General features: G+C 40.3%; 1 protein-coding gene across 1 annotated transcript in view; it reads left to right on the top strand.

The window, feature by feature from the left end:
• LOC115082340 (breast cancer type 2 susceptibility protein homolog) overlaps positions 1-17,779 on the top strand; it is a gene marked incomplete at its 3' end in the record, with an annotated part of 106,525 nt that overhangs the window by 44,410 nt on the left and 44,336 nt on the right. The window lies entirely within an intron of this gene.

Genomic DNA, 17,779 nt, shown 5'->3' with positions numbered 1-17,779 from the left:
TGGTTCGCGGATCTGGTGCGGCTGGCAGTGGATGGATCGCTACGCCTGACCCATTTACTGGATCTTCTGCGTCAGGGTCCTATATTTTTCAATCGGGAAGATCGCTTTTGTCTCGCGGCCTGGCTTTTGAGAGAAGGCAATTGCGCGTAAGGGGGTTTTCAGAACCAGTAATTATTTTTATTTATTTAACAGGTTTTATTGACCGTCGTTTAGTTAACACTCTCACAACAGTTTACAAACTTTAAGAAAATAAATACATCATTTTAGATAATAACATTAAAATACATAAAATACAAAATACAGTCTTAACACAGGTTATTAACAATAAAAGTAAAACAGGTAAAAGATAAAACAGGTAAGAAGTAAAAGCACTAAACTGTTTTCATGCATCTATACTATAAGCCCTTTTAAATAACCATGTTTTCAGGTTTCGCTTAAATATCTTAAAATCTGACTGTAGTCTTAATTCAGTTGGCATTTCATTCCAAATTTTAGGGCCTGCTAATGATATAGCTCTCTCACTAACTGATGTTAATTTGGCTGTGTTGACTGATGGAATGGACAATAATTCCTTATTTGCCGATCTTAAGTTTCTCTGCGGCGTGTGAAGACGTATTGCTGCTTTCAGCCAATCATTTATTTATGTATTTATTTATTTATTTAAAAGTTTTATATACCGCACAATGGGTAGGGAACTATCCGTCTAGGCGGTTTACATAATCACACATATATAATTAAGCAGTACATAAATACAAACAAATTAAAATTTTCGGGATAGACAATTATATTGACAAACATAATGTAATATGATAGACTTTAATATAAATTGTATGCACAGGTAAAAAGGTGGGTTTTTAATAGTTTCTTAAATTCTGTACGGTTAGCTGTCAGTCGAATATGTTCTGGGAGTGAGTTCCACAGTATTGGACCAGCTACAGAGAATGCTCGTTTACGAGTCAAAGCTAAACTAACGGATTTTATTGATGGTACTTCTAAAATGCATTTGTCAAGGGAACGGAGTTGTCTAGTCGGTCTGTAGATTCTTAATAATGAACATAACCAGATAGAGTTAGTATTGTAGAGTAGGTTGTGTATTGTAGATAAAATTTTATACGTTATATGATATGAAATTGGAAGTCAGTGCAAGTATTGTAAGATAGGGGTGATGTGGTCTCTCCGGGATACATTACATAACATTCGGGCAGTTGCGTTTTGTATTAACTGTAGAGGTTGTATAGTAGACTGAGGTAAACCGAGGTACAGTGAATTACAATAGTCTAATGAGGATAGGATTAGAGCCTGGGTGATCAATCGGAAATCATTCGGAAGAAGAAGTGGTTTATTTTCTCCAAAGATTACTTTATGTAAATTACCTCGCTGCTCCAAGCGAGATGCCCTGCTACCTCTTTAGCTAATTCCAGGGTATGGAAGGTGTTTGAGACCTGGTGTGGACAACAGGGATTGGACCCTCTTCAGGTGTCGGTGTCCCATATTTTGACTTTTTTGCAGGTGGATTTATCCAAAGGATTAGCCCAAAGTTCCATTCGGGTCCAGGATTCTGTTTTGGGTTGTCTCAGAGGGAGAGTCCAGGGGAAGGCCTTGGCAACCCATCCGGATGAGGTGCATTTTCTACGAGGAGTCAAATATCTCCGTCCACCTCTGCGTCGCATTTGTCCTGAATGGAATCTTAATCTCCTTTGCAAGGAGCCGTTCGAGCCTCTGAATCGGGTATCTTTGAAGATCCTGACTCTGAAGACGGTCTTTTTAGTAGCTATCTGTTCGGCTAGAAGGATTTCGGAATTGCAGATGCTTTTGTGCCATGATCCATTTCTCCGGTTATCGTCCGATACGGTGTCCTTGGGTATGGTCCTTCGTTTCTTCCTAAGGTGGTGTCTGTTTTTCATGTAAATCAATCAGTGGAGTTGCCCGGGTTTCCGGATTGGGCTCGGGATCCCTCGATGGGAAAAGAACTTCACCTTTTGGATATGAGACGGGTGGTATTACATTACTTGAAAGTCACTAACGCTTTTCGTCGTTCTGATCATTTGTTAGTCCTGTTCGGGGGAGCAAAAAAGCGCGGAAAGGCGTCTAAGGCTTCTTTGTCTCATTGGTTGAAAGAGATGATCTCTGCAGCTTATGAATCAAAAGGAAGAGCGGTTCCAGTGGGTCTTAGAGCATATTCGACTCGAGCTCAGGCGCCGTCCTGGGCTGAGTGTCAGCTGGTATCTCCCCAAGAGATCTGTAGAGCCGCGGTGTGGCCTTCATTGCACACTTTTACCAAGCATTACCATTTGGATGTGCGGGCCCCGGAGGCGGCCCCCTTTTGTTCTTCAAGCGGGTCTTTTGGGTTTCCGCCCAGTGTAAGAGGGCTTTGGTACATCCCGCTTGTCTGGACTGATCTGGGTATGTTCAGGAAAGGAAAATTGGTTCTTACCTGCTAATTTTCGTTCCTGTAATACCACAGATCAGTCCAGAGGCCCGCCCTGAGGATCTCTGCCGAAAGACTGCTTGATCTATTTATTTGCAAAGCAGATTTGCCATTTTTTGGCTTCAATTTCTAGGTTTAGCGTTTTCTGCATGGTTATCTAGTTGGTCAGAGGTATCCATGTTGGGAGCCTCGTTCACTCTTTGTTTTTCTTATCTTGACTTGGGTATCGATTAATACTGAGGGACTGTAGGTGGTACTCTCGTGTATGTGGCAGTGCCCAAAGTTTTGTCCTCTACCTCCATCTCCTTTCTAAATAGAGCTGATACCCATACTGATGTGAAGATATGGATATTTCCAACTGTCATGTATCACTTTAGAGATAGTCCTATCACCCACTGAAGATTAACTTGTAGATATGTGGAGGGTCTTGCTGAGCAGTGCTTATGCCTGTCTGCACCTGCACATGTGACCCTACACTATCAGCCCCCATCCGCTAACTAGATTCCCTCTTGCTCCTGGGCAAGTACCCTCCCACAACTCCTGATGGTTTCTAGGGACAATGAGATCCCATGAAACCCAAGAGTCACACAGTTTCTAGAAATGCACCTTACATATCAACTGTAAAAACAAAATGCTGGGATCATCAATTGGTCACAAAGACAGAGCTAAGAAACAAAAAAATTATTAATAGAACAATAAACAGAAAAAAGATGTAACTTTCAGACACACAACTGAAAACATAACAAGGATTCATGTAATAAACATTATCTAGCCAGTTTCACTGTACTTAGTGCCTGGTCAGGTTCAGGATATGTTGTCCTCACAAGGATGTATAGAGCTAGGACAGGGCCATGGCTCAGAAAAAGATTCTCTGCACTCCCAACCAAGTCTGGAGAACTTGGAGTTCTGGGTTAATCTTACTAAAGCTGGTACTATACAAACAATGTTAGCCCAAGGCAATAGCTTCTTGACCTATAGCAATGTAGAATGTTGCAACTTTACACCACCTCGTGGAGACTGGGGAAATATGCTTTGCAGGCCTCGCTTTGGGGTGTATAGCAAGTTAACCTATTTATTCCTAGCTGTCAGAAACTGTAGAGCACAGAAGGCGTTAGGTTGCCAGCTGCCTGTCATTTCAATGATGGCAAGGGAAAAGAGGTCTTACTAGGGAAAACAAAAAGGTTTAGGTGCAGAATAAGAAATTTCAGCAAGCACAAAGATCCTCCTTTTGCTGCACCAGACATTTGTAGGGACTCAGAGGAGGCATAAAACATTTCTTTTCATGTGCCATGAGGTATTTTCACTTGGTGCTGATTTGTTTTCTTGAAATTCCTTTGCAAGTGCATAGTGAAACACCTTGGGAATAGGTGCATCTTTTCAGAACCACAGCATTCAGAAAACTTCCTGTCTAGATGTGTAACCTAAAAATACAAGAAGGGAGGCAATCTATGAAAGCTGTTATGGTGTAAACAAAAAAGATAAATGCCAGATGACCTTTTAAAATGTTTATTATGGTGGAGACGTGTTAAAATGCCCGACTCTGGCCGTGTTTCGCCACTTCTCAAGTGGCTGCCTCGGGGGCTATGACTGAATGACATAAAGATAGATAGATATATTAGTACTCACAACAAACAAGTAAAAACAAAAATACAATACATAAATCAATAAAAACAAATAAAAACACAGACTTAAAATATTACAATTAAAATGGTGACATGAGGAACAAGAACATAAAAATTATATAATTATCAAACTTAGTGTATCTAAAAAAAAGGGGGTAATGTACAGAAACTATATACGTGACAATGTTAAGTATTATCTGAGGATGTATTTTATCTCATGCACACTCATAAAAAAAACTTTTTTATAAAAATTGAAACATGAAAAAGTTTTATTCTTTTTAATTAATAAGACCCATATCCTATCAAAGGCTGAATTGAACCGATTTCTTTAAAACTTCACCTAGTGTTTGTTATCAATAGAATTGTTATAATTATCTTTCTGTTCAGAACTCAAGCATACATTGTTCATGTATCAGTCATATTTGACGCACACTAATGATCAGTGAAGCATCTACAGTGGGTGCCTGTCTGTAAAACAATTTATTTTGTGTACAATTATCGGATTTATCTTTTTATCAGAAATTAGATCACAATCCTACCAATAAAATTAAACAAGAAATTAATGATTTATTAAAAATTGCTGGAGAAAATTGGTTTCTGACAAACAAAGAGTTAGGTTTCTTGAAGGTGGACAATCCAATAATGCCCACGTTATACGTGTTACCAAAAATTCACAAATCCATAACAGCTCCACCTGGGAGACCGATAGTCTCCCTCCTTGAACCCATCTCGACCTTTATAGACACCTTTTTAAAACCACAGATTTCGGAGATGCCCTCCTATATCAGAGATTTCTCACATTTTATTATGATTTTAGAACAGAGTAAGAATCCCAATGAAGGCATTTTAATGGTGACTTTAGATATAAAATCTCTATACACAAATATTCCACAAATTGCTGCATTAGATATCATCACTCATCAACTTCAGAAACATATAGAACACAGACTCATCCCAAACCAATTTCTGATTGATTTGGCAGAAATTGCTTTGACAAATAACTTTTTCAGTTTCAACAAAAAAATCTTCAAACATATAAAAGGGGTAGCTATGGGGTCAACTATGGCCCCGTCAGTTGCTAATTTATACGTGACAAAGTTTGAAAAAGATTTTTTAATGGACAACGATTTAAGATAATATTTTATTATGGAAAAGGTATATTGATGATGTTTTTTTATTGTGGGAGTGTGACATAACATCATTAGGTTTTTTAATTGGCTTAACACTCTGGATAGTAATTTAAGATTTACCATGAGTTTTAATAGTACGAGTATCGCGTTTTAGATATTTTAATCAGTTTTAAAGGAAGTTCTTTTAGCACTGATTTGTACAGGAAGCCAACCAATACAAATAAGCTATTGCACTATAAGAGTTGCCACAACAACTCGCTGCTCAAAAATTTACCATACTCGCAGTTTTTAAGGTTAAGAAGACTGTGTGCAGATGAACCAACCTTCTACACAAGAGCCAAAAAAATGAAACAGAGATTCATTGATAAAGATTATCCAGCCAAACATATATAGAAACTGGATTTATAAGAGCATCCAAACATGATAGATCAGATCTCCTGTATAAAAAATAGAAAAAAACCCTATGAATCGTATCGTATGTCCAATTACTTATACTCAGATGTCACACAGCATTATATCCATCTTGAGAAAATACTGGTCAATATTACAAGTACTATCCATTTTTAAAGATAAAGAGTTACTTGAAGCAAACAAACGGGGAAAAAATCTAAAAGACTTGATATCACAGTCAGCACTGCCACAAAAGGCAGTTCAAGATATAAGACCCCCCCAGGCCATTATCCTTGTGGTAGATGCTCTGTTTGCAATGTCAACATTAGATCAGATCATCTCAAAATACCTGGACAACAGAGAATTTTTAAATTTAAAACTTTCACGAACTACAATACCAAAGAGGTTATATATGCAGCAATTTGCCCATGCAACAAGATTTATATCGGGAAAACAAGTAGAGAATTTAAGAAACAGATCATTGAGCATAAAAGTAACATTAATAGGTCTATCACATCAAAACCATTGGTAGAGCACTCAGTTACGCACAAACATTAGTTTAATGACTACAAATTTTGTGTAATCCAGCAACCTGCTCTTAGTTGGAGAGGGGGTAATCTTGATCGACTATTACTACAGTTAGAACTAAAATATATTTCTGATTTCAACACTTTGATTCCGCATGGTTTAAATGCTGATATTGACTATTCTGTTTTCTTATAACTGTTATTAGGTATATGTATTAAGTATTACACAAAGCTGTATACGTTATATGATATTTATTTTCTTTGTATTTATAAGCACACATTATTTTTGAGAATGTTATTACTTTTAATTCTTTTAAACCCAGTTTTATTGATTCTAAAGGCACTTAACCATGTACATAGAAGAATATATATATATATATATATATATATATATATACACACAGGTTTTTTTCAGTCAGCTCTAGTGTATAACCAAATATGAACAATTCCTTTGTTCATTCTATCTCATATGAGGATTCATTTTATTTCTAAATATAATATTTAGACATGCCCCCCTTTTTTTTATATGTTGTTACATTGATAGAGTTCAAGGAACATAATATTTTTTTTAAAAATGTTTTAAATATTTTGAAGGAACCAAGCAATGTATACTGCACACTTTTGCTGTCATTTTAAAAGATCTCACATAAACTATCATTTTTTTTGTTAGCACTAATGTCCAATTATTTTTATCCTTTCTTTCTATATGAGTCCCCCCTCCAATGTAAACACATGATTTAGATACACCCCCTTTTTTGAATGACATGTTTTTTAGCACGTTTTTTTCTTCACACTCACTATTTATTTATTTATTTAACAGCTTTCTTTATACCGGTATTTGTGGATACATCATATCGGTTTACATGAAACTAAAAGAAAATACCGGTATATAAAACAGGGGGGGTTATGCTAGAGAGGAGAAAGCATGAAAATAAATGAGGTGAAACAGTAAACTGCATTATATATTATAACCAGGTAAATAACTTAATATTTATTTATTTTATTTATTTATTTTTATTTTTTATATACCGACATTCCTGTAAAAATACAAATCATAGCAGGGGGAGAATTAACAATTGGGGCGAAAAGAAACTGTGTTATACAATGTAACCAGGGGAGAAAGGGTAAAGAGGGTAAGGGGGGGGGGGAGACTGAAAGTTAATTAACAACTAAGGAGAACTGTAAAATACATTATTCAATATGACAAGACAAATAAATGAGGGGGGATATAGGGTAGGGGGTGTCTAAGAAAGATGATATGAATGAAACGGGGGTGTCTAGGGAGTAAATTCTGAAGGAGAGGAGTGAGGGTTACGTAGGTGAGGAGGATAGAAGGATAAGAAAATGAAATGAAAAAAGGACAGATGAGGGGAGGAAAATGTCAATGGGAGTAGAGGATACAGGGTAGAGAAGGTGTAAGGTGGGTAGAGAAGGGAGCAGGGTAGAGTCAAAGGGGGAGGGGTACAGGTAAAAGGGGTATTTAAGATGAGGTGAAGAGGGAGATAAGGATGATACACTTTAAATATGATAAACTCTTAAAACCTAATCTGGATATGCCTGTTTAAAAAGCCATGTCTTTAGCTTTTTCTTAAATTTCACTGTGCAAGGCTTGAGGCGGAGTTCGGGGGCATGGTATTCCAAAGGGCAGGATCTGCAACAGAAAGTGCTCGCTCCCTTGTGGAAGTGAGGTGTGCATTCTTAAGGGAGGGAACATGAAGGGTACCTTCGTGGGCAGTTCTGGGGGGGCGGTTGGAGGAGAGGAAGCGGAGCGGCTCTTCAAGCCAATGAAAGTTGTGATTGTAAAGGGTTTTGAAAAGGATGCAAAAGGATATAGGGAGCCAATGGAGTTCTTTGAGGATAGGGGTTATGTGGTTGGATTTACCGGTATTAGAATTCTGGCCATCGCATTTTGCAACATTTGGAGAGGTTTGATGGTGGAGTACGGTAGGCCTAGGAGTAAAGAGTTGCAGTAATCCATTTTGAGCAGATGGTCATTTGTATGACAGTTCAGAAGTCGTGTGCATATAGTAGGGGTTTGAGTTTTTTAAGAACATGGAGTTTAAAGAAACATTCTTTTAGGATAGTATTGATATGTTTTTTTAAGTTTAATTGCTGGTCAAGAAGGACACCAGGATCACGCACGAAGGGCGGGATAGAGGTCATGTGGAGGGGGTGGCTTTGAGTTATCGTAATTAGAAATGAAGAGAAGTTCAGTTTTAGTGGCATTAAGGGCTAGGTGGAGGTTTGTGAGAAGGGGGTTTATGGAGGAGAGGCAGTTTTCCCAAAATTTTAGGGATTTGGGGAGGGATTCTTGTATTGGTATGAGGACTTGGACATCGTCTGCGTATATGAAAAATTTGAGTCCAAGATCGGAGAGGAGTTGGCAAAGGGGCAGAAGGTATATGTTAAAAAGGGTGGAGGATAGGGAGGAGCCCTGAGGGATAACTTGAGTAGGATTGATTTGAGAGAATTCAGAATTTCCAATTTATTTATTTAAAAACTTATTTACTTATTTAAAAATTTTTCTATGCCGTCAAGTTAAGTACCATCACAACGGTTTACAGTAAGGCACAAAGATTAATGTTGAATAAGTGTATAGAACCATATAATCTAAACAGGTGCCATAAAGGTTCAATTACCGTATTTTTCGCTCCATAAGACGCACTTTTTTCCCCCCCAAAAGTGGGGAGAAAATGTCTGTGCGTCTTATGGAGCGAATGTAGCGTCTCTCCTTCTCGCGCGCCATCCCCTTCCTCCTCCCCCCAACTCAGCTCAATCAGCATGGCGGCGCAGGTCAAATGCACACCGCCCCCACGACCCTCTAGTGCGTCTGGACAAATGCGAGGGAGATGGCCCGCGCCGACCATGGGCCCCGATGCTGTGTGCCGTCCTCCGCCGGCGGAGCTCGAGCTCCCTGCCGGTCTGCTGCTCCTGGGGCGCACCCCGCCGCAAGAGCCGGCACGACACAGGCCAGACATCAGCCACCCGAACCACGTGGGCTACGGAGGCCCCTCCAGTTCAGACGGCTGACATTTGACCTGCGCTGCGCCGGCCTTCGCAGCAAGATGCACTCCGCGAACAGCAGACCGGCAGGGAGCTGTTTGAACTGGAGGGGCCGCCGTAGCGCACGTGGTTCTAACAGCTGATGTCTGACCTGCCCACGTCGATCTTCGCAGTGAGATGCACCCCGGGAACGGCGGACCAGTGGGAAGCTCGGGCTCTGCCGGCGGAGGACGATACATGGCATCGGGGTTTGTGGTTGGTGCAGGCCATTTCCTTCTCATTTGCTTGGATGTATTGGAGAGAGTCATGGGGGTGATATACTGCCTGGGATGGAGATTACATGACAGAGACCTTTGCTTTTTTCGTTCTTTTGTGTATTTCAGTGATTTCTGATAAAATGTTTCTTGCATATGATGCAATGTGGCTTTTCAGAACTGATTAGCAGTTTGACAGCTGAAATTAATGAAAAGCAAATAGAATTACTGCCTGTGCTGATTAAGTGGCTACCTGTTGAAATATTAGGAGCAAATTGCTCTCCTAATCAATGTAATAGAGCCCTGATTATTTATTATTGAACTTTGGAGCAGTCATGAAAGTTTAAAATAACTGGTGTGAGAGAGCTGTGTGTATGAGGGAGAGAGTCTGAGTGTGTGATTGTGGATATATGAGGGAGAGAAAACCAGTGAGTGTGAGAACCTGTGTGGATGTTCTCTGCCTTACTATAAAAAACAAAAATAAAAAAATATCCCACGGACAGCCACCAGGGGGGAGCTCTGTACAGAGCCCCTCATGGGGACAGAATTTTTTTTTTCTTATTTTCCTCCTCTAAATCCTAGGTGCGTCTTATGGTCAGGTGCATCTTATAGTGCGAAAAATACGGTACATAATTTTGTGATAAATACTATTTGGTGAATGTGATAAATCTTGTCCTTTTATACCTGTATCATATTTAATAACAAGTATAATTTTAAAAACTGAATCTTTCTTTTAGTAGTGAGATAAAATAAAAAATACGCACATATTGGATTAGGTGCTGTGCAGGGATGTTCTTCTGCCCGTTCCCTACTCCTTTCTGTTTTCTATTCTGCATTCTCTTTGTGATAAGCTTGTTTAAAGAGCCAGATTTTTAAACTTTTTTTTTAAACGTTTTGATGTCTCTTTGTAATCTGATCTCTAGAGGCATGGTGCTCCATAGTATAGGTCCTGCTAATGATAATGCCCTTTCTCTTACTTGGGTTAGTTTTGCTGTTCTGACGGAAGGTACAGTTAGGAGTGCTTTGTTGGCTGATCTCAGGTTTCTATGAGGGACATGTACACGAAGTGCTGTGTTCAGCCATTCTGCTTTTTCGTTGTGTGTTAATTTGTGTATAGTGCATAGTGTTTTGAACCAGAAATAGGCGGTGCCTGAAATGCCTATTTCCGATAGACGAGAGAGGAGGATATTATGGTTTATAGTGTCAAAGGCTGAAGAGATATTGAGGAGGGCAAGGAGATAGCATTGCCCGTGATCTAGGCCTTTTTTGAGGAGGGAATCGGTGGGAGAAAGTAATAGGGTTTCCGAATTGAAGTGCTTACGGAAGCAGAATTGGGATGGGTGTAGTATATTGTGATAGTCAAGGAAATCAGAGTTGGGAGTTGACCACCTTTTCCATAATTTTAGCTAGAAAGGGAAGGTTGAAGATAGGACGGTAGTTGGATGGGTCAGTGGGGTCGAGGATGGGTTGTTTTTTTTTAGGAGGGATTTGACAATAGCATGCTTTTTTTTTTTTTTTTAATTGTTTATCAATTTTCAATTACAGAAAAGTAAAGTATCCTAGGCAAGATTACATTGTCATTGGATAAAGAGTAAACAGTAATAAAGCAAAATTATTTTTACAATAAAGCAAGTTAAATCCAATTTCTTTTCCATATAAGAAACAAAAACATAAAAAATAGAAGTTATCTGATCGTAACCATGCCTATATATAAATTTCAACATTCTATTCAAGTGGTATTTAATTCAGCTGCATAGGGCAAGGCAATTTTTAATGGGAGCCATATAAGAAACAAATTTAACATAATAGCAATAACATAGGATTAAACTGGATCAATCCTTTCAAATAGCACTGTGCTAATCAACTGGGGAAGAAGTAGTGGGTCTACGTGCATCTATGAATTGACGGAGTTGGTCAACCTGAAAGAATATAAAACATTCCTCTCCTTTCCTCAAAATACATTTACTGGGATAACGGAGTGTGAAGGTATAACCTAGAGATCTAACATCTTGTCTTAGCATTAGGAATTCCCTCCTTCTAATCTGTGTAATCTGTGCTAAATCCGGGTAAATACGTATGGCCTGGCCATAAAATAGTAGGGGAAATTTACGGAAGTAATTCCTCATGACTCCGTTTAAATCTTGTTCAGTAATAAATGCAACAAGTAATGTATTTCTTTCTAAAACGTCCGTCTCAGAATTCTCTAGGAAATTGGTCAGGTTCAGCGGAATAGCTGGAGTTGTTGTAGGTCTTGTAATGGAAGGTCTGTTATTCACAAATCTGCAAAAATTGATTGAAGGCATATTCTCTTCCGTATAACCCAAACCCTCTCTAAAAAAATCTCTTTAAGGTTAAAAAGGGAATTTCCCCAGCAATTTTAGGAAAGTTCAGCATTCTTAGGTTGAGGTGACGGATGTTGTTCTCTAGTATTTCTAAGCGTCTGGAGCAGGCTATCTGCTCCCTTGTCACTACAGCATTTACAACTTGAAGTGACTGAATTTTCTTTTCAGCCTCAGAAACTTTTACTGTGGTTGCAGTGGTTTGTGTTTGCACCTCCAATATTCTTTGTTGAATATTATAGTTCAAGGAGTCCATTTTACTCTCCAATCTTTTCATAGCCTGCCCTTGACCCGCCATTAAATCCCACAGTGACTCTCGCAGCGAGAGACTAACCGTCAGCGTCAGATGGCATTCTTCCCAAAAGTCCGTTTGGTAGTGCCTCTCCACCTTCCGCTCCAAGGCAAACCACCATCTCCGGGCTCTTTCGGGGCTCCGCGCCGGTCGAGACGCACCTCTCCTGGGCGAATTCTCCCGCTGTCGGCGTCTGCTCGGAGTCAACATCCACCCCCCCCCGTCGCACCGGCCGCATCATCGACCTGCGACTGGGGGATGACTCGATCGAGGTCACGCTGCGCTGGGGGCGGTCTAGCAACAGGGCTGAGGGACGCCTCGTCCGCAGGGGCACCCAGCTCTCCCCCGCTGGTGCTCACACCGGATTCCCCGGTTCCCTCAAGATCCAGTTGGCGCATGTATCGTAAGATATCTAACTGCCCCAAAGGTGGTAAGGATTCGGGTGGAAAAATCCTTACTTTCCCCTTCCTTTTAGATGGCATAGCTTCAGAGGAAATAGAATAAAGGAGAAAATCCAGGAGCGTGCGAAACAGCGTTCCACCTATGCCGCCATCTTGCTTGACAGCTCTCTCTCATACGTTTCCATTCTGACAATAGCATGCTTTAGTGTGTCAGGGACTTTACCAGTGGAGAGGGAGCAATTAATTATGTCAGCTAGGGGTTTAGTGATAATGTTAGGGATCGATAGCAAGGCTTTAGTGGGGATGGTGTCAGAGGGGTGGGTAGCAGGTTTGCTTTTCTTCAGTATAGATTCGATTTCCTTAGATGAGGTAAGGTCAAGTGAATCTAGGATGGCATTAGTGTTTGTTTGAGGTTGGGTTCGCAGGTGAGGGGGTGGTAGGGAAACAGAGCAGGATATTTGCTATTTTGTTGTTGAAGAAGTGAGCCAGTTCTTCACATTTACTTTTGGCTTCTTCGTCGGTGATTGGGGGGGGGGGGGGGGGATGATTTGGTGAGGTCTGCGACGTATGAGGATAGGGCTTTTAGATTGTATTGGTAGTCATGTATTTTGGTAGCATAGTAGTCACGTTTTGTCTGGAGTGTGGAAAGTCTGTAGGTGTGAAGGGCAGATTTATATATGGCAGTTTGTTGAGGGGTTGGGTCTTTGTGCCAAATCTCTCTTTAAGTCTGAGGTTGTTTTTTAGTCTTTTAGTTCGGGGGTGTACCAGGGTTTTTTGGGTTTTTGCGCGTGGTGTATCTCTCTACTAATGAGGGGACATATTTCATTGGCGATGTTCTTAGTGAGATTATTCCAGGAGGAGAGTTCAGCCTCAGGGTTGGTAAGGTCTAGGTGGTTGAGAGAGTTTACGAGAGAAGAGATCAAATCCTCTGTAGAGCAGGGTTTTCTAAAGATAATGGTGTTACTGTGGGTAGGGTTGAATGTGGTTGAGGGCTTTATAGAGAAGAGTGCGTGGGTGAGTGAGTGATCTGACCAGGGGATGGGTGTGCAGGTAGGCGAGTTAGGGGAGTCAATGCAGGAGTTGACAAAGATAAGGTCGAGTGTGTGGCCAGCTTTGTGTGTGGGGGAAGTGATGAGTTGTCTGAACCTGATGGCATTGAGAGAGTTAAGGAAAGTTTCACAGGAAGAGGAGAGAGGGGTGGAGTTTACGTGGAGGTTGAGATCTCCCAATATGATGGCGGGGATGTCTATATTAAGGTTGTCGGTGATGAATTTGATTAGGGGGGATGGGTTGTGTTCAAGTAGGATGGGGGGAGTGTGTGTGTGTGTAGATAAGGCAAAAGTTGAAGTTCCAGGGATTTAAATAAGCCAATTTCAAATCTGTGGGGGGCCTTGATGTTTAATGGTCTCAGTTTGAGGTGTTTTTTGACCACTAGGAGGAGACCACCACACATTTTAGACTTTTTATATAACACATTGTCGTGGTTAAAATCTTATTTCAAGAATCCATTAATATAATGCTTCTCACAGTCGATATTCAGCTTTTTATACATGAACTGTTGTCCCATCTTAGAATACACACTTTTTAGACACCCCCCCCCCCCCCCTCTCCTTTTGAATGACATGTAGTTTGGCGCGTTTTTCCCTTTAAAAACAATAGGAAGAGTAGAAAAAGTTTTTACCTTTAAGAGTGGAGACGGTACATCTAGACTTGGCAAAAATGGTAAGAAATGACCTACCTTCACTTAAAAATAAGTATAGTAGTTACTCTTGTATGCACTCGATTTTGTTTTTTTAACTCCCGTTTAGTAGTAAAGAACACGAGTGGGTCCGTATGATTGAAACACAAGGATTCTTTTTGCTGTTGTGGCTTGTGTAATAATTTCAAAAGGTCCCGCTAATAAATTAAAAGTTACGTTTCTGGAACAATAAGAATGTTAAGGTATTTCCCGACATGCGGGTTAGAAGATCTTTTTGTTATGTGCCGCAATAAATTTTGCTTTCTGTTTATAATGCTGTTTACTGCAACATGCCTCATAGAAACATAGAAATGACGGCAGAAGAAGACCAAACGGCCCATCCAGTCTGCCCAGCAAGCTACGCGCTTTAACCATTTTTTCCCCTTTTTTTCTCTCCCACCTGTTACTATTGGCTTCCAGTACCCTCCAGCCCTAATTCCTCTCCACCCCACCACCAGTTTAGAGAGCAGCGCCGTATCTGCATCCAAGTGAACATCCAGCTCAATTAGGGGTAGCAACCGCTGTAACAAGCAGGCCACACCCTTACCCCATTCTCTTACCCACCCCTGTTTTTATTTTTTTGTCTGTTTTTTTTGTTTTATGTTTTTTTTGTTTTTTTTTTGGAGATAGCAGCCCTCCATCCTTCCGCTCCGTGAAGGTGGAACACCAACTACTGGCCACTGGCATCCCGCTCCGTGAATGCCTCTGTGGCTACTGCCGCTCCGTGCAGTGTTTGAATGCCTCTGTGGCTACTGCCGCTCCGTGCAGTGTTTTGCTGCCTCCTCTTTATTCACGCCCTCTAGACTTGATGGATCCACAGTGTTTATCCCACGCCCTTTTGAAGTCGTTCACAGTTTTAGACTTCACCACTTCCTCCGGAAGGGCATTCCAGGCATCCACCACCCTTTCCGTGAAGAAATACTTCCTGACATTGGTTCTTAGTCTTCCTCCCTGGAGCCTCAGCTCGTGACCTCTGGTTCTGCTGATTTTTTTCTGACAGAAAAGGTTTGTCGTTGTCTTTGGATCGTTAAAGTTTTTCAAGTATCTGAAAGTCTGAATCATATCACCCCTGCTCCTCCTTTCCTCCACGGAGTACATATTTAGATTGTTCAATCTCTCCTCGTACGTCATCCGATGAAGGCCCTCCACCTTCCTGGTCGCCCTTCTCTGTACCGCTTCCATCTTGTCCTTGTCTCTTTGTAGATACGGTCTCCAGAACTGAACACAGTACTCCAGGTGAGGCCTCACCAAGGACCTGTACAAGGGGATAATCACTTCCCTTTTCTTACTCGATATTCCTCTCTCTATGCAGCCCAGCATTCTTCTGGCTTTTGCTATCGCCTTGTCGCATTGTTTTGCAGACTTCATATCATTAGACACTATCACCCCAAGGTCTCTCTCCTGCTCCGTGCACATCAGCCCTTCTCCCCCCATCGAATACAGTTCATTTGGATTTCCACTCCCCATATGCATGACTCTGCACTTCTTGGCATTGAATCTCAGCTGCCATATCTTCGACCACTCTTCCAGCTTCCTTAAATCCCGTCTCATTCTCTCCACTCCTTCTGGCGAGAATGAGACGTCATTTATAGTACCGCTCACATCACAGTGATTTTTTTCTAGTTCAGAATGTACAATATCAAGATAGACTTAGTACTGCATTCTATACATTAGTTGGTTTCTATGTTTTTTTTTACCATGTTTTGTCCACTTGGTTCCTTTGGAAGCTTTTAAATTTGAATCGGCTTTGGTTTTGTAAGTGGCTTCACTCCTATTGTTTTTTTTGTTTCTGAATTTAAAATACTGACAGCCACTCAGGAAAAAATTCACATATTGAAGATAATTAAATAATTGGGTTATTTTTAAAGTAAATCTTAAGACTGTGCTTTATTGCATTTCTAAACAAGGTTGATGCATAAAATTGATGACCAGTTTTGTAAACAAATGGTCTGAGTAGACAGATTTGGGAATGCAACTGTGTATTCATTTAATAAATCCCTCACTCTATATGGGTTATATATATTTTGAGTTATACCCTGTTACTTTTACTTTAACAATACATGTTTCATAAATATATTCTTGCACACAAAATAAATTGTTGTACAGACAGGCACCCACTGTAGATGCTTCACTGATCATTAGTGTGCGTCAAATATGACTGACACGTCTCATAAAGAACAAAGACAATTTCCACAACACAAAATTAAATTCAAAAAGGAAATGTCACATCAGAAAAACTTTATATTGAATCACCGATTCCCAAAATGTATCAAAATGTTTTGTTGTTATTTAATTTTGTTTTAGCCGCATCATCAAGCCTGACAGCGTGTTCTCTGTAAATTCAAAACGAGAGCCGCCCGGACCTCTAATCATTTGCGGCAGAAGTTGTATCTATGTTTAGTCTTTTTTTCATTCAATTTTCATTCAATTTTCTTTCTTTCAATTTTACAATCTTTTTATATTTTTTGTTTATATTTAAGCTTCAATTCAATGGCACTGCTGATGTCAAAATTGTTATGATTTTAAATCAAGCTCAACATACGGCCGAAGTTTCGCAGCGTCAGCTACTTATCAGGAGCTATGATGCAAGTGCGAGATCTTTATTCAAGAATATGAGCAAACTTTCTCTGTCAAATGAATTCCTTCAAGCTGGACGAGCTTCGTCTCACCACATCATTCGACAAGAAGACGTTCCTCTCATTTCCAACCACAAGGTCCCACAATAATCCAAGCATCCATTAACATCAGTGTGGCTGTTACCCAAACATCTGATCTCTGTGGGCTTTCTGGATAGTTCCCCATTAACAATAACCCGCCATATCAATCTGATCAACATGAGTGTGGACCCTGCCAGTCAAATGTAACTACACTGCATTTCCACTGGGCTTTTAATCATTATTGTACTTACAGCCTCCCAGAGAGACCCAGCTACTATCTCTTCACTTTTTGCCACTGAAGATCCTCTGCTTATCCTATGTCTTCATGAAGTCTGCTACCATTTTAGCCTCCACCCCACACACTGGGAGGGCATTCCATGCATCTGACACCCTTTCTGTGAAACAATATTTCCTGACATTGTTCCTGAGTTTTCCTGCCTAGGAGCCTCATATGATGACCCCTTGTTCAAAAACTTCCTTTCCAATGAAAAAGGTTTGCTTCTTGTGTACTGTTAATAGCATTCAGGCATTTGAATATCTTTAAACTCTTTTTGTAATATGGGTTATTGAGAGAGGTCTTAATATATTTAAGAGATGTTGACCTCCTGTTAATAAGACACTGCAAAAATGAGACAGTTTAGTTGTATGCTATGATTTCTCTTTGACTTACATATCATATGAGCTCAGATTGCTGGTGAAAACTGCAGGTTTCAGGCTTGGAGATACACAGTGAATATCTAAAGTGAAGGCCAGCATGTATTTTCTGCAGTATATGTCAGCTAATTGTCTAATAAAATCCACTTCAAAAAGAACATGTTATAAGATGGACCCAGCCCCCTGAGGAGGTGTTAACTGTAAATCACAGTGCAGCAATATGCCACTTCTCTAAAATGTACAACATAGTTTTTGTGTCTCCACAAGTGCAGAATAGGTTGGCTGTGCACTGGTCTTTGTCTGTCTTGAACTTGTTTGGCTTGGGCTATCTTAGTCATGTTAAT

This window comes from Rhinatrema bivittatum, unplaced genomic scaffold (genome assembly GCF_901001135.1).
Source record: "Rhinatrema bivittatum unplaced genomic scaffold, aRhiBiv1.1, whole genome shotgun sequence".
In the NCBI taxonomy this organism is placed as follows: domain Eukaryota; kingdom Metazoa; phylum Chordata; class Amphibia; order Gymnophiona; family Rhinatrematidae; genus Rhinatrema; species Rhinatrema bivittatum.
Note: the sequence above shows the minus strand (reverse complement) of the source record. Positions and strands in the feature narration are given on the sequence as shown.